Source organism: Lithobates pipiens, unplaced genomic scaffold (assembly GCF_037356315.1).
Source record: "Lithobates pipiens isolate NorthernLeopardFrog02 unplaced genomic scaffold, aLitPip1_a1.2 Scaffold_8, whole genome shotgun sequence".
NCBI lineage: Eukaryota > Metazoa > Chordata > Amphibia > Anura > Ranidae > Lithobates > Lithobates pipiens.
This window is the reverse complement of record NW_027507903.1, coordinates 638,138,785-638,165,466: the sequence shown is the minus strand read 5'-3', so window position 1 is coordinate 638,165,466 and position 26,682 is coordinate 638,138,785. Positions and strand designations below refer to the sequence as shown.

Below are 26,682 nucleotides of genomic sequence, written 5' to 3'. Positions count from 1 at the left end.
ACTGGGGTAAAATAAAAACATGTGAAAAATGTAATACCTGATTCTCTCCTGTGACTGACGGATACGATCCCACACTCCGATTAAGTCCTTCCATCAGTATATCCCACTTCCTCCAATCCGACTATCAGAGAGATATATTCTCATAGCTGCATTGAATACAAATCTAGCTGAAAATAGCTTGTAGAATCTTGAATGCTTTATTGGACAGAATATGGCCTTTTATACACATTTTACACAAGGGGGTAGATAACGAGGTAGGGCTGCTCATGGATACTCCCCCCTCCCCTATAGCAACAACTTAAAAAGACAATTACACAATTAACATGTTAATTAACCCAGCACTTAAGGCAGCCTAGGTGACCAGACAGTCCATCTCTGGAGGTCAATGAAATCAGCTCTTTCAAGGATTGTGTATTCAGAATTAACAACCTAAGAATATTCTTTGCATATATCCTGGGAGATACTGTAGATAAATATTACTTACATTTTAAGTAATCCAAGATATATTTTCTCACTCACCCTGTACCAGGATGGCACAAGGTGACTTAGACATAAGAGTTGTATGGGGAGCTGAAACATGGGTTTCCCAAACTTTCCAAGGGATTCTGGGTTCCATGTGCCCTCCCGTCACCCCCCCCCCACCCCCCAGAGAATTACAGTGACACTAAACTACTCTGATGACGGGATGTAAAAAAAAATTGTTTAAGAAAATGGAATAAAAAATATTTTATTTTACACATACTGTCACCAGTCAGTATCCCTGATCACATCCCCGCCAGTCATATGATGACGCTGTATTGCACTGGTGACAGTATGTAAAAAAAAAAAAAAAGTGGAAAAAATATATTTAATTTCTTTGCTTTCCAAAAAATTATAACTTCAAAAAAACTTGTCCTGCCTCTTACTAAATGCCCCAGACTGTTTAGTTTGCAAAAAGGTCATTTGAGGGATATTTGTACCGTCCTGCCATTTTAAGGGCCTCAAGAAATGAGATCCATCAGTATATCAGGACTGATCAATTTTCAGATATATACCATACAGTAATTTCTAGACACTATAACTTTCACACAAACCAATTATACACTTAGAAAGCTCCATTTGTGTGAAAACAAAATTATATCAATTTAATTTGGGCACAGCGTCACATGACCGCGCAATTGCCAGTTAAAGTAGTCCAGGGATAAATAGAAAAAAAGGGCCTGGGGTCTCACCAAGAGCCTCAGGCCCCGTACTTTCGATCGGGACCCAGATCTCCTGATTCCAGGTCACCCGATTGCTGTAATAGCCTCTGATTGGCTTCCACAGGGATCAGTCACTGTGAAGTCCGCCCCTGTGTTTTTTTTTTTTCTTTCTGTGAATGGGGAGGATACATTGAATGGAATGGATACATCGTATCTCTGTCTTTTCTTGAAGAAAGGGTACTGTCATACCCTTCACACTCCTCTCCTGTACATACTGTCCACTGTCATATCCACCACACTCCTCTCCTGTACATACTACCCACTGTCATACCCACCACACTCCTCTCCTATACATATTGCCCACTGTCATACCCTCCACACTCCTCTCATATACATACTGCCCACTGTCATATCCACCACACTCCTCTCCCGTACATAGTGCCCACTGTCATACCCCCCACACTCATCTCCTGTACATACTGCCAACTGTTTCTCTCCACACTCCTCTCCTATACATACTACCAACTGTCATCCCCTCCATACTCCTCTCCCATACATAGTGTCCACTGTCATACCCCAACACTCCTCTGCGGTACATACTGCCCAATGTTATATCCTCCACATTTCTCTCCCCTGCACATACTTCTCACTTTTATACCCTCCATACTCCTCCCCTATGCCTCTTACTCACAAAACAGTTCCTAAAACTTATATTGAATATCCTCAATGTTACCAGCTCTAGAATGGGCACACTTTTGTTAGTTCAACTAAAGGAAATATTCTCAGTCCTCATATGTGTTCTGCCCATTATTAGTACTCATTTAATTTTGTGATTACTACTGTGATGTATAGAGGAACATAGGGGATCTCAGCTACTCTAAATATACCACTGTTAAAAAAAGTGTCACTGAAAATATTTTTGAAATGTTGGCAAGTATACACTTGGGCACTGCACAAGGGCCACTGGTCAGTAGGGATATCAGTTGGTGGGTAGGGGGAGTAACTGGGAGTGATATCTTTTGGAGTTGGGTCTGTCATCTGCAGGTTGGGAAATGGTCACCTGTGATAGAAGTTAAAGGGAGGTAGATAACATGGGAAGTGGCTGGGGAGTGACCTGGTTGGTGGGGAGTGTGAAATGGATGATGTGTTTCAAGTTTCTTTCACATTTGCGGTAATGTTTACTACCCTCTGAATAGTGATCTGTGGTGGATTGCTTTTCAACGAGTGGTATAGCAGCAGCTGACAGGCGTTCGTGAGGTTCTACACCTTATAAAAAAGCCCCACCAAAATCCTCAGCCCCAGGCCCATGATGTTCTGAATCCGGCCCTGGCCAGGAGGGCTAATGAGAGAGACACATGCATCCAGACGGGCTGATGCTGGGATCAGTAGCCTCAGGGATGGAAGCTGGACACTGACATTTGCTGCACAGACAAGGGGCCCACGGTCCCTGCCTGTAAAGGGCCTTTGCTTTATCTGACTGATGCCATTTGTCAGATCAACTACCAGGGTGCCAGCTGGGTTCGTGATTTTAGTTCTGCAAGCAAACGAGTGCTGGAGGAAGAAGAGGTGTACATAGACTGTATACAGGAAAGTTGTCCGTGAAGAGTTTGCTTAAGTCAAGTGGGCATCCCATAATGACCCCTAACCCCATCCAAGTTAATTAACCCCTAATAAAACACAACATTTCTGCACTGTTTTCCTGACTCAATTGTGCCTGTGAAAGCTCAGTGTGCCTGGCTGTGCAGGGTGGGGGATCCCATTTCATTAGCTGCTGCTTTGTGGGGTAGCGCTACACATGTTACACCCTAAATATTGGTGTAACATGTTCATGAATGTGAACTTCACCTTTAACTATGTAACTATTGTAGCGGGTGCCGACCCCCCCACTAATCCCTCCACTGCCGCCAGACACAGGCAGAGCCACAACTGCGGGGGATTTCCTCTCCCTCTCTCTTCTCTCGGGGGTGGCGCTACACTATGAAGTGCTCACACTATAAGACAATGTTCTAAACACATACTGAATCCATGTTATAAGGTGGTGATCTGCCTTCATTCTGAATGCTTTTCAGTGGACTGCACATCTTGTGTCTTGTGTCTATATATGATGCTTTTCTAAACACTCAGAAATATTCCCTAGAAACAAAAAAATGGAATTCACAAATATACACATACAATTACTGTAGCTGCTGACTTTTTAGTATAGGACACTTACCTGTCTAGGGATCCAGCACTATCCTCACCTGAGCTGGCTCTTCAGTCATCTTCGGGTCCAGGCACCGCCACATTTACTTTTGGAAGCCGGCTGTGACTGCTTGCAGCTTCACAGTCAGCTTCCCCCTGCACATGCATGAGCCACACTGCACCTTGTGAATGGTCCTGCAGCTTTCTGGGACCTGGGACATGTCCCAGAGGGCTTTGGGGGAGGGGGTGGGGGCTGAACTGCCCCTCAGATTGCCATGGCGATCTGACCTGAAGTGGGAGCGGGTACCTGTCAAAACTGGGTACCCACTTCCCCCTAAAGGGGAGGAGAGAAGAGGCAAAGAAGTGGAACTTCCCCTTTTGGGTGAAGTTCTGCTTTAATATTAAAGTTGGAACTTCCTTTACAAAAAGCACCCTTCCCTTTAGAGTGTATTAATGTTCTTTTCTAGTGAATATATAAAGTTTGATGGTATACTGGATGTACCTTGTTCCTACTCTTCTGTGTGCAGTATGGATTTTCAGATACAAAACTATGTGGACTTTTGTTAATTGAAAGTGCAGCCGGGTGCTGGCTAAATTGCCTGTGTCATTGAGGGGATGTTCTACAACATCAGTCACAGTGAGTCTGTTCCCTCTAGTGCTCAGTTTGGATACTGAATTGTCACCTCCTGAATGCAGATTGGGTGAGGATCGTGGAACATGTAATCCGGAAAAGATTACACTAGGATCAGACCATTGTAGAATACAAGTTCCAGCCAGCTGGAGAGAAAGCAGAATGCTGGGAGAGGATATTTATAGCCTGGGCTGGGGAGGAGTCACTCTCTTGGGATCCCGGCCTTCAGCTAGGAGAAGGGACCCAGACGCTCTGAGGGATGTAAGGCCTAGTCAGTGAGGAGAGCCTTCAGCAGATCGTTGGGGGTCACTCTCATTGTCATCGGCACAGATCCCACTGAATCCCACCACCGCAAGATGTGCAGTGACCGATTCTACAGGGGCTTATTCTGGGACTTACTATTCCTTTGAGCCTGGTATCATCAGGATTGGTGAGTGGGAAAAAGTCCACCCTCAAAGGACACTGCATGCAGACACCTTTATTTCACTTCTTTGCACTAAAAGTTTAAAGAGGAGACACTTGGCATATGCTATTTACAGTACTGGATGTCACTACACAGAAAATGTCTCTGGACCCTTATTAAACTAGCTGAAGACACTAAATAGTTCCATCACCAGGACTCACCAGGACTCCACCATCCTCTCCCCCACTTAAAGGACTTTGTGTACAATATCAGAGGCTAAATGTTATGTTTCTGGTAATCTGTAGAACTACTATTGTGTTAAAGAGTTTGGTGGGCTTGTAGCATCAGGAGTTGAAGAGTGTAGTCTGAAATAAAAAGGGCCAGTCACCTTCCCTTTTACTTACCTGCGGTCATAGGTTCTACCAAAGTTACTTAGTTGCAACTATTCATCCTACTGTGATTCTGTATGCAATGCATACCTGTTTATGTGTGTTGAGAGCAAGAGTTTAATACTAAAAGTACAATTGCCTAAGCCATTTTTTGTTCTTGTTTGCAGAACTTGTTTGCAGAACTTTAAGTAAAAATACTTGGTTACTTGTTGCAGTCTGGTGTCTGTGTAATTGCATTGTCATATTGAAATATGTCCGAACCCAGGGTGTCAGAGGTGTCGGGAGGCTTGCAGGGTCAGAGCTGCGATCAGTCATCTTCAAGCGGCCCTCACGGGGATGTGCTACATAAGTAGCACATTTTCACAACTTGGACCACACTAGTTATCCACAAGATATAATTTACTGGAGACACTGGCTTTTTATTAGGGATTCTGTCCTCTCCTCACAGATGAAGTGAAGGCTGTGCTCCTTACTACCACACAGGTGGCAGCACAACATACCAGTAGCATGCAGAGGTTGTAAAAATAGGGTTATAAACTATACAGTATATACGGCGCTGTATTTTGGCCTAGGCCAACAAGGCCCAGGCCTAGGGTGGCACTTTGCGGGGGGGGGGGCAGCAAAAAAAAGCTGTCCTCTGCACGAAAAAAGCCCCTATTTTGTTGCCAAACTATAGATCAGTGCAACGCCATGCAGTGAGCGTCATCGGGGCAGGCAGAAGGAGCCGTTCCGCCAGTGATAGCATAAGGTCACTTGCAGCGGCGGAGAAGGGGTCTGCGTGAATGGGAAGTCTGGGCAGATGTAGATGTTGTATGAATCGGCGGGCGGCAGGAGGCGGGAGGCAGAGTTTCTGGTTGTTTGTGCGGGGGCCGGGGGAGATCTCCTGGAGGAGAGGAAGATGCTGAGAGGAGTGGTCAGGAAGATGTCAGCACCAACACAGATGGCACCAGTTGAAGCTGACAAGACTGCACAGCACAAAGTTGGCAGGCAGGGACAGCTTGCTCTGTATCATGTTACATGCAGGCTACCACCATTGCTTGATAATGAATAGATGTCTCTGGGTCTAACAGATGAGATACTGGTGCTCAGGTGTTGCTGGCAACGTGGCGGCGAAAATATAAAAATTGATTGCCTGGATCAACCATTAATTAATAATAATAATCAAGAAAGAGAGTAATTTATCAAACATTCATAATGATGACGTAGCGGTGCCCGGGGTTGCTGGAGATGTGGCGGTGCCCGGGTGTTGCTGGTGACATGGTGGTACCGGGTGTTGCTGGTGACATGGTGCTGCCCAATTGTTGCTGGCAGCATGGCAGTGCCCAGGCTTGAATGATAGTGGTGAAAGTCACAGGGAAGCTTTGTGGTTGCCTACTGACAAGTAGTGATGGCCGAACGGTTCGTCCGGCGGTCGTTTCGCGGCGAATTTCGGCCGTTCGCGGTCCGCTCGTTCGCTCGACTATTGGCGTCATTCGCCCCGGTGGACTTACGTGTTTAATGTGTAAAAGAACTTTGACCTATGATGACACATCCATCATGGGGTACAGGACAGCCAATTGAGACATGACAGCACATGGACACTTGGACATTCCCCCTAACCTATAAATACACCCGATCCGGCGGCCATTTTACATTCTTACTTCTGTCACTATAGGGAAAGGTTGCTGTTTGGAGCAGGGACAGATAAAACGCTAGCTATTTGGTACACAAAAGTTCTTTTCAGGACTGGTATAGGTGTTAGGTGTATATAGGTTTGCTGTGCTACTGATTCTTGCAGCAGCCTGAGTGTCTTTTGTCAGTTTAGAGAAAGGGACAGAGCGCTGTGTCTGCTGCTATTTTAGGGACAGCCAGATTATTCATCATCATTAGGGATGAGCCGAACACCCCCCAGTTCGGTTCGCACCAGAACTTTCGAACGGACCCCAAATTCGAACAAACGTTAGAACCCCATTGAAGTCTATGGGACTCGAACGTTCGAAATAAAAAGTGCTAATTTTAACGGCTAATATGCAAGATACTGTCCTAAAAAGGGTTTGGGGACCTGACTCCTGCCCCAGGGGACATGGGTCAATGCAAAAAAAAGTTTTAAAAACGGCCGTTTTGGCGGGAGCACTGATTTTAATGACGATTAAAGTGAAAAAAAAAAAGTGAAATATTCTTTTAAATATGGTGCCTGGGGGGTGTCTGTAGTATGCCTGTGAAGTGCCACGTCTTTCCCGTGTTTAGGACAGTCCCTGCACAAAATGACATTAAACGTAAATAACACCATTTAAAACTGCTTGCGGTTTTAATGTTATATCTGGTTCCTGCAATATGGTTGAAAATCATTGAAAAAAATGGCATGGGTAGCCCTCCCTGCCCATTACCAGCCTATTTGGGCCTTGTACGCATATTAAGGGGAACCCTGTACCCATATTAAAAAAAGGAAATGCGTGTGGCCCCCAGGCCCTATATACTCAGAACAGCAGTATACAGGCGGTGCAAACAAGACAGGGACTGTGTAGGTTTGTTGTGTTAAGTTGAATCTGTTTGTAATTTTCAACTGGTACATTTTTAAAGTGTAGCTCCAGTCAAAAAAACTATTTTTAAGCTTTTTGGAAAACATAGGGAAGGGTTATCACCCCTGTATAATTTGTTTTGTCGTCCATCTTTTTTCATCTCACTTGCTGTTGTCTCCTTCCGTTTGCAAGTAGGAGATGTTTGTAAGTTGGATGTTTGAAAGTAGGGGCCTGCCCTATATGCTCTGCAGAAATGGCGGAACAAGGTGTTGGTTTTGCCACAACATTGTAAGCCCTCAAAGTGACTCTTGGTGGGCGCTGGAGCGCCCTGCTGTGAACGATTATATCAAGAATTGTAATTACATGCCATTGTTGAACAGTGGTAGAAAAATTGACCTTTGGTGGTTGTGGTCCTCACCGTTACTCTGGGTGGGCACAGGAAGGGGCCCTCCTGTGAAATATTATATCAAGAATTGTAATTACATGTCCCTGTTAAATAGGGGCAGAAAAATTGGGCCTTAGGCACTGGTGCTGGTGCCACCACACTGCAACCTCTGCCATATAATTACAAATGACATTTGTTCTGCCTATGAAGCAATAAAATATTAATTTAAGTGGGAGTTTAATGTAGTGGTACTGGAGAAAAGAAAGAAGAATGCAATAGGAAAATAATTAGAATGCATAATTTGCTGGATCCATTGGGCTCCCAAAATGTTTTCTCTACCTCTTCATTATTTGACTTAAATACCCACTATCTTTTTCTATTAGGCCTTTCCCCCCTTACTGTGTGAAGCCAGATATACCCACGTAAATCCCCAAACTAGATCCCACATCCCCACTGTTAGGAGTACCACCGACCCAGGGGACCACCAGTCTCCTCCAATCCTCTCTGCTGACGTCCACCTTTTTTTTACCATAGCCCATCCAATAGGAAGTGATTACAACAGGCAGGGGTGTGGATTTTATCTCTGAGAGGGGCTTTAAATGAAAAGTATAACATACAGTGGCAGTGCGTCCGTAAAGGGCGCAGGAGCGCTGCCCCCTCTCTTCTGTCACCGCTCTATCACCATAGATAGATTCATGCCTTGCATGAATCTATTTATAGTCCCCGCTGACACCCCCTATTCAGGTGTCTGGCCCCTTTTCTGGCGCTGGGCACCTGAATTATAGTGATGTTTTTTTTTTTTTGGAAGCACCTGATTAGAGCCGTAGACTCTAATAGGGACCCAAAAAGGTGAACAGCGGGTGCAATGCTGTGCGTTTGCTGCTCACTCAATTGTTTGTTAGCAAAGCGAAGGAATTCACTTTGCTAACACTGAACCACCTCTCAGCCAATCAGGTGCTCGGGTCTGTTATCTGTCACCTGATTGGCTGAAACATCAGACGCTGTGATTGGACGCCTGATAGAGAGGACGGAAGAAGACATCAAGGAGCAGGCAGGACACCGCCACTGAGCCGCTGCGAGACAGGCAAGTGCCGGGGGGATACACACTGCCAGCATTTGATGGGGCACAGTTGCAGTGGCAAATGATGGGCACACTGGCAGCATTTGATGGGGCACAGGAGCGGCAATTGATGGGTACACTGGCAGAAATTGATGGGCATACTGGCAGCAATTGATAGGTATGGTAGTTGGCACAATGGCTGCTCTTGATGGGCACAGTAGCTGCCTTTGATGGGCACAGTGGTTGCATTTGATGGGCACAGTGGCTGCGCTTGATGAGCACAGTGGCTGCGTTTGATAGACACAGTGGTTGCATTTGATGGGCACGGTGGTGGCAATTGATGGGCACAGTGGCTGTGGTTGATGGGCACAGTGGTTGCATTTGATGGGCACAGTGGCTGAACTTGCTGGGCACAGGGGCTACGCTTGATGGGCACAGTGGCTGCGTTTGATAGACACAGTGGTTGGGCTTGATGGGCACAGTGGCTTAGTTTAATGGCACAATGGCCGCAATTGATTTTCTTTTTTCAGTTTGTTTGCGCCTCCCCAAAAATTTTGAGCACCAGCCGCTAGTGGCACCAGTAGCTGCGTTTAATGAGCACAGTACTTGCGTTTGATGGGCACAGTGGCTGCGCTTGATAGGCACAGTGGCTGCGCTTGATGGGCGCAGTGGCTGCGCATAAAGATCAAGTAGGCTTTGTCCATTTAAGGGGTACATGAGACAGCATTTGCAGAGCGATCCAATTGATTGATATTGCAAAATCCTACTCTAACTCAGCACGCACTATCTCCTAACACTACTGACTGCAAGCTCTATTATAAAAGATAGATCACTAGCTATATAGGTGAGGTGAATATAGCGGTGTATACTGCGGTCAGGGCACACAGACAATAACCACTACACATCAGCAAGATAGAAAATCGGCTGAAAACGATCGGTGTGTACTGTGTTGAAGGTACACAGAACACCCACTGCTTCAGACGCCAACACACTACACGAGGCCGCCGCGATGGCGGCCTTATATAGTGTGGGGCGTGCACTACACAGCCTGAGCTATGATTGGCCACAGGCATCCTGCCTGTGGCCAATCATGGCTCTCCTCGCTGCTGGCGCTGCGATTGGCCAAGCATGCGGGGTCACAGTGCATGCTTGGCCAATCATGAGCCAGCAATGCACTGCGCCATCGCACACGAATTTGACGCGAACGGACTAAAATGTTCGGATTTTGCCGGACGAACAGCCAATGTTCGAGTCGAACGTACGTTCGACTCGAACACGAAGCTCATCCCTAATCATCATCATCATCATCATTAGCTGTTACTATCAGGTCCACAAAAGAGCTATTCGAGTGACCAGTAATTGTTCCCGTCTCCTCTGTTTTGCCAGTTTGGATAGGGACAGGAAGGAAGCAGTGTGTCAGGCAGTGAGGGTCAGTTTAAAGAGTTGCTGTTACTATTAGTTCCACAAAGGTTCTTTTCAGGACTGGTATCAGTGGTACGGTAATAGGCTTGTACACGTATAATATTCTTTCTTGCAAATATAGAAAGAATATTATACTTGACTGCTGCCCTTCTGCTGCAGTCTGCTAATCATTCACAACTCACTTGTTCCACAAAGCTCTTTATCAGGACTGGTAACTTGGTCTGTGTAGGGTGCTACAGTACATAGGGTTGAGTGCGGTACAGTCTGCTGTTCTGTAAGGACCGCTATCGGTTCACAATACATAGGGTTGAGGTGCACCACTGCTGACCGCTGCCCTATACTGCAGCAGTCCTTCATTGGTATAGGGACTGACGTACAGTCTGCTAATCAGTCACACACAACCTACTTGGTCCACAAAGGTCCTTATAAGGACTGGTAACTTGGTGTAGGGTGCTACAGTACATAGGGTTGAGTGCGGTACAGTCTGCTGTTCTGTAAGGACCGCTATCGGTCCACAATACATAGGGTTGAGGTGCACAACTGCTGACCGCTGCCCTATACTGCAGCAGTCCTTCATCTGTATAGGGACTAAGAGTTTTGTCACAGGGTGATTTAAAAAATGACAGGCAGAGGAAGAGGCAGGCCCTTCCGCAGGGGTGGTAGGGGTAGGGCAGGAGCACCAGCCTTGAGCCAAAGTGGGAAGTTGCAGAAGGTGCGTTCAATTACTTTAAAGGACGCACCAGACTTGGTTGAGTGGCTCGCTCAGCCTTACTCTTCTGCACCCTCCTCATCCTCTCGATCTGCACCCTCTTCTTCACTCTCTGCTATGTGCACCCCCAAAGACACTACCACCAACAACACCACCACATACCTTCCGCTTGAGTCACAGGAATTATATTCCGATCCATATCAAGAGGACATTTCTGATGCGCAGCCACTCTTGGTATTGGATCAGGAAGAGGAGGTAGCAACAACTGCTACTCAGCAGTCTGACGACAGTACCCAGATCAGCCCAAGGAGGAGGTTGGTCCCCGGTGTTGCTGCCTACTCCGAGATCTCTACTTATAGCGGTGGGGAAGGTGACGTTGATGATGACGTGTCTAGTGATGTCACGTGGGTGCCCACAAGAGAGGAAGAGGAGGGGAGTTCAGAGGGAGATATAGACCAGCAGATAGGGAGGAGAAGCAGGACTAACTTACATTGCACAGGAGGGACAAAGCAGACTGCAAATGTATCAGGAGCGAGTCATCGACCATGTACGGTCACATCTCGCGCTCCCAGGACACCGGCACATGGCTCCGCAGTGTGGGCATTTTTTAACGTGTCCGCTGCTGACAATAGCGTTGCCATCTGCGATCTTTGCAGTCAACGCATTAGTCGCGGTAAGCCCAACACTCACCTAGGGACGACCACCTTAAGAAGGCACATGGGCAGCCATCACCGAGCCGAGTGGGAGCAACGGAACACACAAAGCCACACTGCAGGCTCTCACCGTCCAGCCTCGTCTTCTACTTCTCCTTCTCCTCTCTCCTCACAATTGTCCTCCACTCCACCTTCCATCACGCCAAGCTCACATTTTCCTGCAAAAAGGCAGGCTTCCGTGGGCCTAATGTTCGAGCGTAAAAAAATGATGACGCCGGATAACCCTCTTGCCCAACAATTGACGGCTGGCTTGTCAGAACTCATAGCCCGCCAACTACTGCCATATAAACTGGTGGACTCGGAGGCCTTTCGCAAATTTGTGGCCATTGGAACTCCACAATGGAAGGTCCCAGGAAGGAAGTATTTCTCAGAGAAGGGCATCCCAGAGCTATGTGGCCATGTTCAGCGGCAAGTGAATGTATCTCTGGCACACAGTGTCGGTGCCAAGATACATCTGACCACAGACACGTGGTCTAGCAAACACGGGCAGGGAAGGTATATCACTTTTACTGCCCACTACGTGAACCTTCTGACGGCCGTCAAGCATGTAACCCGTGGCACCCGTGTAGATTTGGTTTTACCGCCACGGATTGCATGCAGGCCTGACTCTTCTTCTCCTCCTCCTCCTACTCCATCCTCCTCCCTCTCCTCCTCAGCTGCCTCCTCCTTTTCCGCTGCTAGCGTCTCTTCCGCTGCACCCCCCAAGCTCCCCAAAACCTATTCCACATGCCAGGTGAGATGTTGCCATGCCGTGCTGCGTCTGTTGTGCCTGGAAGCCAAGAGCCACACTGGCCCGGCACTCCTTTCAGCTTTGCGTTCACAGGCAGATCAGTGGCTAACACCGCTCAATTTGACAGTTGGTAAAGTGGTGTGTGACAACGGTGCCAATCTGCTTAGCGCATTGAAACAGGGCAAAATCACGCACGTGCCATGCATGGCACACGTCTTAAACTTGGTCATGCAGCGATTCCTTGTCAAATACCCTGGGGTCCAGGACATCTTGCGGCAGGCAAGGAAAATCTCGGCCCATTTCAGAAGATCTTACACGGCCATGGCTCACCTTGCTGACATTCAGCGGCGACACCATCTGCCGGTCAGACGTCTTATTTGCGATTGCCCGACGCGATGGAACTCAACCTTCTATATGCTTGATAGGCTGCTCCAGCAGAAACGTGCAGTTAACATCTATCTGTATGAACTCTGCGAAAGAAATGGTTCTGGGGAGCTGGGGGTTTTTTCACCGCGCCAGTGGCTGCTCATGCGCGACGCATGCAGACTTCTGCGGCCATTTGAGGAGATCACCAAACTGGTCAGTCGCAGCCATGGCGCCATCAGTGACATGGTACCTTATGCCTTCTTTATGGAGCGTGCATTGCGTTGTGTCATTGATCAAGCTGTGGAGGAGCAGGAGCGGGAAGATGAGGAAGTCGCAATGCTGGATGAATTCCCAGGGGGGGCTACTCTATCTGAGACAAGTCAACAACAGGAGTCTGATGAGGAGTCAGAGGAGGATGGTGCCGGGGCGGATGAGGAGGAGCAAGAAGAGCATGCTTTAAACCTTTCTGGGATCCCTGTTGTGCGTGGATGGGGAGAGTAGAATGAAGAGGACGACATTATCCTGGATGATGAGCAGGAGCCAGGCCACCACACCGCTTCCACTTTAGTGCAATTGGGGGCCTTCATGCTCCAGTGTTTTAATAGGGACCCCCGTATAAAAAGCATGAGGGTCAAGGACCAGAACTGGGTGGCAACGTACTTAGACCCCCGGTACAAACACAAAATGGCGGAAATGTTACTGCCGTCGCAGAGGGCTGTCAGAATGCAGCACTTCCAGGCCTTGCTTCGAGAAATGCTGCATTCTGCTTTTGCGTGCGCTGGCAGAGGAGCAATTCCCACTCCCAGAGAAGGAGTTGCGGGTACCAATCCAACAGCACCTGCAAGAAGAGGCCGGTTTGAAGATGTGTTGGTGACTTCGGATATGAGGTCATTCTTTCAGCCGACCCATCGACAGGTGTCATCCGGATCCAGCTTTAGGGAACGCCTAGACCATCAGGTGTCCGACTACATTGGGTTAACGGCCGATGTGGACGCTCTGAGGAGTGATGAACCCCTGGACTACTGGGTGGGCAGGCTTAACCTCTGGTCAGAGCTTGCCCAATTTGCAATCGAACTGTTGGCTTGCCCCTCATCCAGTGTCCTGTCCGAAAGGACGTTCAGCGCAGCGGGGGGGATCGTGACCGATAAGCGTACTCGCCTAGCTCACGACAGTGTTAACTACCTCACATTTCTAAAAATGAATGAGGCATGGGTCTCAGAGGAATTCAACACATGTGACCAGTAGACCATGTATATGTCTATAAACTATTTTTTTAATCAAGCACACAGACCTTCTTTCTTCATTTGGCTCACTTCCTTGTCCCAAAAAAGCACACCGTACTCTATGCCCCTACCCTCCTCTTTGAAGAGGTTGAGCGGTGTCATATTTCTACTGGGGCTGCTTATGAGGGGATCACACCATCCCTGTGCTGTGCTGACTTCCTCCTGGGGGTTCTTATTATGAGGGGATCACACCATGCCTGTGCTGTGCTGAGTTTCTCCTGGGCCTGCTTATTATGAGGGGATCACACCATCCCTGTGCTGTGCTGACTTACTCCTGGGCCTGCTTATTATGAGGGGATCACACCATCCCTGTGCTGTGCTGACTTCGTCCTGGGGGTTCTTATTATGAGGGGATCACACCATCCCTGTCCTGTGCTGAGTTTCTCCTGGGCCTGCTTATTATGAGGGGATCACACCATCCCTGTGCTGTGCTGACTTCCTGCTGGGGCTGCTTACGGTGCTGCTGTCAGTGCTGTATATCACGGTGCTGGTGTGAGTGCTTAATGTCACGCTGCTGATGTCAGTGCTCTCTGTCACGGTGCTGCTGTCAGTGCTGTATATCACGGTGCTGATGTCAGTGCTGTATGTCACGCTTCTGATGTCAGTGCTCTCTATCACGGTGCTGCTGTCAGTGCTGTATATCACGGTGCTGCTGTCAGTGCTGTATATCACGGTGCTGATGTCAGTGCTGTATGTCACGCTTCTGATGTCACTGCTCTCTATCACGGTGTTGCTGTCAATGCTGTATGTCACAGTGCTGGTGTTAATGCTTTATGTCACGCTGCTGATGTCAGTGCCCTCTATCGCGGTGCTGTTGTCAGATGATTCTATCACGGTGCAGGTGTCATTGCTGTATGTCATCTCCTGCACCCTCTTCTTTGCCTACCCTGGTCCCTGACCTTCCCTCTCCTCCATTGCCTTCATGCGCTCCACAGTCCTGAATTTTCAGAACAATTTCCCATATAAAAAAAGAATGCTTGTAGTTATCGATCCCAAATTCACCTCATACATGTGTTATGTCATTGGCCATGTGGTGGGACTATGTTTGCCCAGCTAATAATTATCTTGTGGCTGAAAATTTGACCTAAAGGTTTGCGAAGTTCGCCTCCCATTGAAGTCAATGGGGCTCGCCGCGAACGTTCGGTTTCGCGAACGGTCGGCCTCGTTCGCGGTCCGCGTTCGCAAAACGTCCCGTCGGAAGTTCGTCCATCACTACTGACAAGGCCAGATTTATACTTTTGAGCATTTCCGAAGACAACTGTCTTGTGTACGTTACTATTGCCCCTAATCCTGTACAATCACAACTGCTTTTTTTATGCTCGTTCACAATGTCGGTAAGGACTGACACTCTTCTGAAAATAAATCCATGCTCGGATCTCTTTTCACAGAAATTTGAAATGCGGTAAAGAGGCAATTCTGTTGCCTCTGCAATGCCTGTTTTACCCCCTTAAATGCAGTATCACAGTTCTGCAACTGGGTGCAATGCACATGGTTGCAGGTTGGTTGGCCCCATTCACCTAGGGGTACACTTCCCGCCACGCCGTGTATGCAGTCTCTGACCATCCCTTGTGCCATGCATGCAGTCTCTGTGGACTGTGATATAAAGAAGAGCTCTGTAGACTATTTTGTAAAGAAAGGGCTGTGGTTACAAGAGACCCCCTTACATCAGAATTTCCTATTACACCAGAGTCTGTAGTAGTCCCTTTTACATCAGCATTCTCCTTTACATTGGGGTGTGACCTTGACATGAAGGTGAGGGTGAGTCATATTTAAATTAGGGGATGCACGAGTTTAGTCAGGCCTAGGGCAGCACAAAACCTAAATACACCACTGAGTGTGTGTATATATGTATATATATATATATATATATATATATATATATATATATATATATATATATATATATATATATATATATATTGGGCAATCAGCTTCAAATTGAGCTCACAGAGAGGTTATCCAAACACCAAAGTGTGTTTTAGGGCTTCCTGCCCATGTTTATTCATCAGTGTTGCAGCAGAAATGACCAAAACAAATCAAGAGGTTCCCTCACAGGGGTAAGTAATCAGTTATTTAGCCTCCTGGCTTGTAGTGATGCACCAATGAGTCCCGAAAGACCTGCAGATATGCTCCATCATAGCCCATATATTTGCTAGAGATGTAACCTGTGGTTATTATCCTGTACAAAGTTTTGTAGATGCTCAACTTGGTGGGGTCGAAAGGAGAGCCAAAAAGAGGGGCCCACCAGCAAGTGCAGAGATCCCAGATGCGCTATGAAAAAATCATAATAAAAAAAGGGATAACAAATAATTGAAATCAATAAAAAAAAATATTAATAATAATAAACATCAACTACAAACTAACACATTAACTAAACCTTCTGCAATACAACTGTGTGGTCCACTCGACATCATGGCTGAACACCACCCTCCAAGAAATGAGCAGTGTCAGCCATTCTGTCAGATAGGCTAACTTAAATATAGACAGAAAGGGGAGGCCACTGGCACCACCTACCCGCTGGCCAGACCTCCCCCCAGGCGCAATGCATCCTAATGCCACAAACACACAATCAGAAATCCCGCCATCAAAAGTCCGATGAGAGCTTTTGGTCAGAAAAATGCGACCGTGTTTATACTCCATCAGACTTTTGCTGGCGGAATTCCCGCCAGCAAAAGATTGAGAGCAGGTTCTCTATTTTTCGGTTGGAAAAAGTTCCTATCCGAAAATGCGTTTGTCTGTAGCAATTCCGATGCGCAAAATTCCTACGCATGCACGTAAACAATTCGACTCATGTTCAGAAGCATTGAACTTAATTTTCTAGGCTCGTTGTAGTGTTAAGCGTCACCGCATTCTTGATGGTCGAAAGTTCAGAGGACTTTTGTGTGACCGGGTGTATGCAAGCCAAGCTTGAGCGGAATTCCACTGGAAAAAAACATCCAAGATTTTTATGATGAGAAATTTGCTTGTGTGTACGGGGCATTACAGGATGCATTCCAAGAAGCTAAAAGAGACAGACCAGGGCATGGGGGGAAACAAGGACCATGGGAGGAAAACCTGGCATGCAACACATAACCCGAGCCACCCCACAGTGCCCCCATGCCTGAGAGGACCACAGGCAAGGGGCTACCTATGCTGGGTGGGGCCAGGTGGCCCCACCCAAACAGACCTCCAAACAGCCCCCAAACAGACCTCCAATGCGAAACCCCACCAACAGGCACCACCGCAAAATTTGATAAAGAATATCACTAATAATGACATATCAAATACAGGCCCAGCATTACGGATGAGCCGAACACCCCCTGTTCGGTTCGCACCAGAACTTTCGAACGGACCAAAAATGTGTGCGAACTTTAGAACCCCATTGAAGTCTATGGGACTCGAACGTTCGAAATAAAAAGTGCTAATTTTAATGGCTAATATGCAAGATATTATCCTAAAAAGGGTTTGGGGACCTGGCTCCTGCCCCAGGGGACATGGGTCAATGCCTAAAATGTTTTGAAAACTGACATTTTTTCGGGAGCACTGATTTTAATGACGATTAAAGTGAAAAAAAGTGAAATATTCCTTTAAATATCGTGCCTGGGGGGTGTCCCAAGTGCCACGTGTTTCCCGTGTTTAGAACAGTCCCTGCACAAAATGACATTTAACGGAAAAAAAGTAATTTAAAACTGCTTGCAGTTTTAATGTAACATCTGCTTCCGGCAATATGGATGAAAATCATTGAGAAAAATGGCATAGGTAGCCCCCCTGCCCATTACCAGCCCATTTGGGTCTTGTACGGAAATTAATGGGAACCCCGTACCCATATTAAAAAAAGGAAAGGCGTGGGGCCCCCAGGCCCTATATACTCAGAACAGATGCCTGTATGATAGAACACCAGCAATAAAGGGTAGATAAAGGTGTATACTGTGCTGGAGGCACACAACACACACTAACTCCTGCAGATGGCTGTATTAGAGAATAGTGATGGCCGAACGGTTCGCCCGGCGGTCGTTTCGCGGCGAATTTCCGACTTTCGCCGTCCGCGGGTTCGAACGCCTTTTTCCGTCGTTCGCCCCGGCGGACTTACGTGTTTAATGTATACAAGAACTTTAACCTTTCGTGACACGTTTATCATGTGTTACAGGACAACCAATTGAGACATGACAGCTCATGGACACTTGGACATTCCCCCTAACCTATAAATACACCCGATCCGGTGGCCATTTTACATTCTTTCTTCTGTCACTGTAGGGAAAGGATCCTGTGTGGAGTAGGGACAGAGAAAACGCTAGCTATTTGGTACACAAAAGTTCTTTTCAGGACTGGTATAGGTGTTAGGTCAGCAGCCTGAGTTTCTTTTGTCAGTTTAGATAAAGGGACAGAGCGCTGTATGCTGCTATTTTAGGGACAGCTCAGCCAGATTAGTCTTTCTTCATCATCATCATCATCATCATCATTAGCTGTTACTATCAGGTCCACAAAAGAGCTGTTCCAGCTAATCGTTCCAGCCTACTCTTTTTTGCCAATTTGTATAGGGACAGGCAGGAAGCAGTGTGTCAGGCAGTGAGGATAATTTTAAAGACTTGCTGTTACTATTAGTTCCACAAAGGTTCTTTTCAGGACTGGTATCAGTGGTACGGTAATAGGCTTGTACACGTATAATATTCTTTCTTCCAAATATAGAAAGAATATTATACTTGACTGCTGCCCTTCTGCTGCAGTCTGCTAATCATTCACAACTCACTTGTTCCACAAAGCTCTTTATCAGGACTGGTAACTTGGTCTGTCTAGGGTGCTACGGTACATAGGCTTGGGTGCGGTACAGTCTGCTGTTCTGTAAGGACCGCTATCGGTCCACAATACATAGGGTTGCCGTGCACTACTGCTGACCGCTGCCCTATACTGCAGCAGTCCTTCATTGGTATAGGGACTGACGTACAGTCTGCTAATCACTAACACACAACCTGCTTGGTCCACAAAAGTTCTTATAAGGACTGGTAACTTGGTATAGGGTGCTACGGTACATAGGCCTGAGTGCGTTACAGTCTGCTGTTCTGTAAGGACCGCTATCGGTCCACAATACATAGGGTTGCCGTGCACTACTGCTGACCGCTGCCCTATACTGCAGCAGTCCTTCAGCGGTATAGGGACTGACGCACAGTCTGCTAAACACTAACACACAACCTGCTTGGTCCACAAAAGTTTTTATAAGGACTGGTAACTTGGTATAGGGTGCTACGGTACATAGGCCTGAGTGCAGTACAGTCTGCTGTTCTGTAAGGACCGCTATCGGTCCACAATACATAGGGTTGCCGTGCACTACTGCTGACCGCTGCCCTATACTGCAGCAGTCCTTCATTGGTATAGGGACTGACGTACAGTCTGCTAATCACTAACACACAACCTGCTTGGTCCACAAAAGTTCTTATAAGGACTGGTAACTTGGTATAGGGTGCTACGGTACATAGGCCTGAGTGCGTTACAGTCTGCTGTTCTGTAAGGACCGCTATCGGTCCACAATACATAGGGTTGCCGTGCACTACTGCTGACCGCTGCCCTATACTGCAGCAGTCCTTCATTGGTATAGGGACTGACGTACAGTCTGCTAATCACTAACACACAACCTGCTTGTTCCACAAAAGTTCTTATAAGGACTGGTAACTTGGTATAGGGTGCTACGGTACATAGGCTTGAGTGCGGTACAGTCTGCTGTTCTGTAAGGACCGCTATCGGTCCACAATAGATAGGGTTGACGTGCACCACTGCTGACCGCTGCCCTATACTGCAGCAGTCCTTCAGCGGTATAGGGACTGACGTACAGTCTGCTAAACACTAATACACAACCTGCTTGGTCCACAAAAGTTCTTATAAGGACTGGTAACTTGGTATAGGGTGCTACGGTACATAGGCTTGAGTGCGGTACAGTCTGCTGTTCTGTAAGGACCGCTATCGGTCCACAATAGATAGGGTTGACGTGCACCACTGCTGACCGCTGCCCTATACTGCAGCAGTCCTTCAGCGGTATAGGGACTGACGCACAGTCTGCTAAACACTAACACACAACCTGCTTGGTCCACAAAAGTTTTTATAAGGACTGGTAACTTGGTATAGGGTGCTACGGTACATAGGCTTGAGTGCGGTACAGTCTGCTGTTCTGTAAGGACCGCTATCGGTCCACAATAGATAGGGTTGACGTGCACCACTGCTGACCGCTGCCCTATACTGCAGCAGTCCTTCAGCGGTATAGGGACTGACGCACAGTCTGCTAAACACTAACACACAACCTGCTTGGTCCACAAAAGTTTTTATAAGGACTGGTAACTTGGTATAGGGTGCTACGGTACATAGGCCTGAGTGCGTTACAGTCTGCTGTTCTGTAAGGACCGCTATCGGTCCACAATACATAGGGTTGCCGTGCACTACTGCTGACCGCTGCCCTATACTGCAGCAGTCCTTCATTGGTATAGGGACTGACGTACAGTCTGCTAATCACTAACACACAACCTGCTTGGTCCACAAAAGTTCTTATAAGGACTGGTAACTTGGTATAGGGTGCTACGGTACATAGGCCTGAGTGCGTTACAGTCTGCTGTTCTGTAAGGACCGCTATCGGTCCACAATACATAGGGTTGCCGTGCACTACTGCTGACCGCTGCCCTATACTGCAGCAGTCCTTCAGCGGTATAGGGACTGACGCACAGTCTGCTAAACACTAACACACAACCTGCTTGGTCCACAAAAGTTCTTATAAGGACTGGTAACTTGGTATAGGGTGCTACGGTACATAGGCCTGAGTGCAGTACAGTCTGCTGTTCTGTAAGGACCGCTATCGGTCCACAATACATAGGGTTGCCGTGCACTACTGCTGACCGCTGCCCTATACTGCAGCAGTCCTTCATTGGTATAGGGACTGACGTACAGTCTGCTAATCACTAACACACAACCTGCTTGTTCCACAAAAGTTCTTATAAGGACTGGTAACTTGGTATAGGGTGCTACGGTACATAGGCTTGAGTGCGGTACAGTCTGCTGTTCTGTAAGGACCGCTATCGGTCCACAATAGATAGGGTTGACGTGCACCACTGCTGACCGCTGCCCTATACTGCAGCAGTCCTTCAGCGGTATAGGGACTGACGTACAGTCTGCTAAACACTAATACACAACCTGCTTGGTCCACAAAAGTTCTTATAAGGACTGGTAACTTGGTATAGGGTGCTACGGTACATAGGCTTGAGTGCGGTACAGTCTGCTGTTCTGTAAGGACCGCTATCGGTCCACAATAGATAGGGTTGACGTGCACCACTGCTGACCGCTGCCCTATACTGCAGCAGTCCTTCAGCGGTATAGGGACTGACGCACAGTCTGCTAAACACTAACACACAACCTGCTTGGTCCACAAAAGTTTTTATAAGGACTGGTAACTTGGTATAGGGTGCTACGGTACATAGGCCTGAGTGCGTTACAGTCTGCTGTTCTGTAAGGACCGCTATCGGTCCACAATACATAGGGTTGCCGTGCACTACTGCTGACCGCTGCCCTATACTGCAGCAGTCCTTCAGCGGTATAGGGACTGACGCACAGTCTGCTAAACACTAACACACAACCTGCTTGGTCCACAAAAGTTCTTATAAGGACTGGTAACTTGGTATAGGGTGCTACGGTACATAGGCCTGAGTGCAGTACAGTCTGCTGTTCTGTAAGGACCGCTATCGGTCCACAATACATAGGGTTGCCGTGCACTACTGCTGACCGCTGCCCTATACTGCAGCAGTCCTTCATTGGTATAGGGACTGACGTACAGTCTGCTAATCACTAACACACAACCTGCTTGTTCCACAAAAGTTCTTATAAGGACTGGTAACTTGGTATAGGGTGCTACGGTACATAGGCTTGAGTGCGGTACAGTCTGCTGTTCTGTAAGGACCGCTATCGGTCCACAATAGATAGGGTTGACGTGCACCACTGCTGACCGCTGCCCTATACTGCAGCAGTCCTTCAGCGGTATAGGGACTGACGTACAGTCTGCTAAACACTAATACACAACCTGCTTGGTCCACAAAAGTTCTTATAAGGACTGGTAACTTGGTATAGGGTGCTACGGTACATAGGCTTGAGTGCGGTACAGTCTGCTGTTCTGTAAGGACCGCTATCGGTCCACAATAGATAGGGTTGACGTGCACCACTGCTGACCGCTGCCCTATACTGCAGCAGTCCTTCAGCGGTATAGGGACTGACGCACAGTCTGCTAAACACTAACACACAACCTGCTTGGTCCACAAAAGTTTTTATAAGGACTGGTAACTTGGTATAGGGTGCTACGGTACATAGGCCTGAGTGCGTTACAGTCTGCTGTTCTGTAAGGACCGCTATCGGTCCACAATACATAGGGTTGCCGTGCACTACTGCTGACCGCTGCCCTATACTGCAGCAGTCCTTCATTGGTATAGGGACTGACGTACAGTCTGCTAATCACTAACACACAACCTGCTTGGTCCACAAAAGTTCTTATAAGGACTGGTAACTTGGTATAGGGTGCTACGGTACATAGGCCTGAGTGCGTTACAGTCTGCTGTTCTGTAAGGACCGCTATCGGTCCACAATACATAGGGTTGCCGTGCACTACTGCTGACCGCTGCCCTATACTGCAGCAGTCCTTCAGCGGTATAGGGACTGACGCACAGTCTGCTAAACACTAACACACAACCTGCTTGGTCCACAAAAGTTCTTATAAGGACTGGTAACTTGGTATAGGGTGCTACGGTACATAGGCTTGAGTGCGGTACAGTCTGCTGTTCTGTAAGGACCGCTATCGGTCCACAATAGATAGGGTTGACGTGCACCACTGCTGACCGCTGCCCTATACTGCAGCAGTCCTTCAGCGGTATAGGGACTGACGTACAGTCTGCTAAACACTAATACACAACCTGCTTGGTCCACAAAAGTTCTTATAAGGACTGGTAACTTGGTATAGGGTGCTACGGTACATAGGCTTGAGTGCGGTACAGTCTGCTGTTCTGTAAGGACCGCTATAGGTCCACAATAGATAGGGTTGACGTGCACCACTGCTGACCGCTCACCTATACTGCAGCAGTCCTTCAGCGGTATAGGGACTAAGAGTTTTGTCACAGGGTCATTTAAAAAATGACATGCAGAGGAAGAGGCAGGCCCTTCCGCAGGGGTGGTAGGGGTAGGGCAGGAGCAACAGGCTTGAGCCAAAGTGGGAAGTTGCAGAAGGTGCGTTCAATTACTTTAAAGGATGCACCAGACTTGGTTGAGTGGCTCGCTCAGCCTTACTCTTCTGCACCCTCCTCATCCTCTCGATCTGCACCCTCTTCTTCACTCTCTGCTATGTGCACCCCCAAAGACACTACCACCAACAACACGACCACCACCACCACATACCTTCCGCTTGAGTCACTGGAATTATTTTCCGATCCATATCAAGAGGACATTTCTGATGCGCAGCCACTCTTGGTATTGGATCAGGAAGAGGAGGTAGCAACAAGCGCTACTCAGCAGTCTGACGCCAGTACCCAGATCAGCCCAAGGAGGAGGTTGGTCCCCGGTGTTGCTGCCTACTCTACTTATAGCGGTGGGGAAGGTGACGTTGATGATGACGTGTCTAGTGATGTCACGTGGGTGCCCACAAGAGAGGAAGAGGAGGGGAGTTCAGAGGGAGATATGGACCAGCAGATAGGGAGGAGAAGCAGCAATGACTTACATTGCACAGCAGGGACAAAGCAGACTGCAAATGTATCAGGAGCGAGTCATCGACCATGTACGGTCACATCTGGCGCTCCCAGGACACCGGCACATGGCTCCGCAGTGTGGGCTTTTTTTAACGTGTCCGCTGCTGACAATAGCGTTGCCATCTGCAATCTTTGCAGTCAACGCGTTAGTCGCGGTAAGCCCAATACTCACCTAGGGACGACCGCCTTAAGAAGGCACATGAGCAGCCATCACCGAGCCCAGTGGGAGCAACGGAACACACAAAGCCACACTGCAGGCTCTCACCGTCCAGCCTCGTCTTCTACTTCTCCTTCTCCTCTCTCCTCACAATTGTCCTCCACTCCACCTTCCATCACGCCAAGCTCACATTTTTCTGCAAAAAGGCAGGCTTCCGTGGGCCTAATGTTTGAGCGTAAAAAAATGATGACGCCGGATAACCCTCTTGCCCAACGGTTGGCGGCTGGCTTGTCAGAACTCATAGCCCGCCAACTACTGCCATATAAACTGGTGGACTCGGAGGCCTTTCGCAAATTTGTGGCCATTGGAACACCACAATGGAAGGTCCCAGGAAGGAAGTATTTCTCAGAGAAGGGCATCCCAGAGCTATATGGCCATGTTCAGCGGCAAGTGAATGTATCTCTGGCACACAGTGTCGGTGCCAAGATACATCTGACCACAGACACGTGGTCTAGCAAACACGGGCAGGGAAGGTATATCAGTTTTACTGCCCACTGGGTGAACCTTCTGACGGCCGTCAAGCATGTAACCCGTGGCACCCGTGTAGATTTGGTTTTACCGCCACGGATTGCATGCAGGCCTGACTCTTCTTCTCCTCCTCCTACTCCATCCTCCTCCCTCTCCTCCTCAGCTGCCTCCTCCTTTTCCGCTGCTAGCGTCTCTTCCACTGCACCGCCCAAGCTCCCCAGAACCTATTCCACATGCCAGGTGAGACGTTGCCATGCCGTGCTGCGTCTGTTGTGCCTGGAAGCAAAGAGCCACACTGGCCCGGCACTCCTTTCAGCTTTGCGTTCACAGGCAGATGAGTGGCTAACACCGCTCAATTTGACAGTTGGTAAAGTGGTGTGTGACAACGGTGCCAATCTGCTTAGCGCATTGAAACAGGGCAAAATCACGCACGTGCCGTGCATGGCACACGTCTTAAACTTGGTCGTGCAGCGATTCCTTGTCAAATACCCTGGGGTCCAGGACATCTTGCGGCAGGCAAGGAAAATCTCGGCCCATTTCAGAAGATCTTACACGGCCATGGCTCGCCTTGCTGACATTCAGCGGCGACACCATCTGCCGGTCAGACGTCTTATTTGCGATTGCCCGACGCGATGGAACTCAACCTTCTATATGCTTGATAGGCTGCTCCAGCAGAAACGTGCAGTTAACGTCTACCTGTATGAACTCTGCGAAAGAAACGGTTCTGGGGAGCTGGGTTTTTTTTCACCGCGCCAGTGGCTGCTCATGCGCGACACATGCAGACTTCTGCGGCCATTTGAGGAGATCACCAAACTGGTCAGTCGCAGCCATGGCGCCATCAGTGACATGGTACCTTATGCCTTCTTTCTGGAGCGTGCATTGCGTCGTGTCATTGATCAGGCTGTGGAGGAGCAGGAGCGGGAAGATGAGGAAGTCGCAATGCTGGATGAATTCCCAGGGGGGGCTACTCTATCTGAGACAAGTCAACAACAGGAGTCTGATGAGGAGTCAGAGGAGGATGGTGCCGGGGCGGATGAGCAGGAGCAAGAAGAGCATGCTTTAAACCTTTCTGGGATCCCTGTTGTGCGAGGATGGGGAGAGGAGAATGAAGAGGACGACATTATCCTGGATGATGAGCAGGAGCCAGGCCACCACACCGCTTCCACTTTAGTGCAAATGGGGGCCTTCATGCTCCAGTGTTTTAATAGGGACCCCCGTATAAAAAGCATGAGGGTCAAGGACCAGTACTGGGTGGCAACGTACTTAGACCCCCGGTACAAACACAAAATGGCGGAAATGTTACCGCCGTCGCAGAGGGCTGTCAGAATGCAGCACTTCCAGGCCTTGCTTCGAGAAATGCTGCATTCTGCTTTTGCGTGCGCTGGCAGAGGAGCAATTCCCACTCCCAGAGAAGGATTTGCGGGTACCAATCCAACAGCGCCTGCAAGAAGAGGCCGGTTTGAAGATGTGTTGGTGACTTCGGATATGAGGTCATTCTTTCAGCCGACCCATCGACAGGTGTCATCCGGATCCAGCATCAGGGAACGCCTAGACCGTCAGGTGTCCGACTACATTGGGTTAACGGCCGATGTGGACGCTCTGAGGAGTGATGAACCCCTAGACTACTGGGTGGGCAGGCTTGACCTCTGGCCAGAGCTTGCCCAATTTGCAATCGAACTGTTGGCTTGCCCCTCATCCAGTGTCCTGTCCGAAAGGACGTTCAGCGCAGCAGGGGGGATTGTGACCGATAAGCGTACTCGCCTAGCTCACCACAGTGTTAACTACCTCACATTTCTAAAAATGAATGAGGCATGGATCTCGGAGGAATTCAACACATGTGATCAGTAGACCATGTATATGTCTATAAACAATTTTTGGAATCAAGCACACAGACCTTCTTAATTCATTTGGCTCACTTCCCTGACCCAAAAAAGCACACCGTACTATATGCCCCTACCCTCCTCTTTGAAGAGGTTGAGCGGTGTCATATTTCTACTGGGGCTGCTTATTATGAGGGGTTCCCACCATCCCTGTGCTGTGCTGACTTCCTCCTGGGTGTTCTTATTATGAGGGGCTCCCACCATCCCTGTGCTGTGCTGACTTCCTCCTGGGGGTTCTTATTATGAGGGGATCACACCATCCCTGTGCTGTGCTGACTTCCTCCTGGGGCTGCTTACGGTGCTGCTGTCAGCGCTGTATGTCACGGAGCTGCTGTCAGCGCTGTATGTCACGGAGCTGCTGTCAGCGCTGTATGTCACGGAGCTGCTGTCAGCGCTGTATGTCACGGAGCTGCTGTCAGCGCTGTATGTCACGGA

The 26,682-nt window shown here is 48.3% G+C and overlaps 1 protein-coding gene across 1 annotated transcript in view; it reads left to right on the top strand.

Annotated features, from left to right (window-relative positions):
* LOC143961579 (proteinase-activated receptor 1-like) overlaps nt 1-26,682 on the top strand; it is a 93,560-nt gene that overhangs the window by 27,609 nt on the left and 39,269 nt on the right. The gene's annotated exons all lie outside the window — the stretch shown is intronic.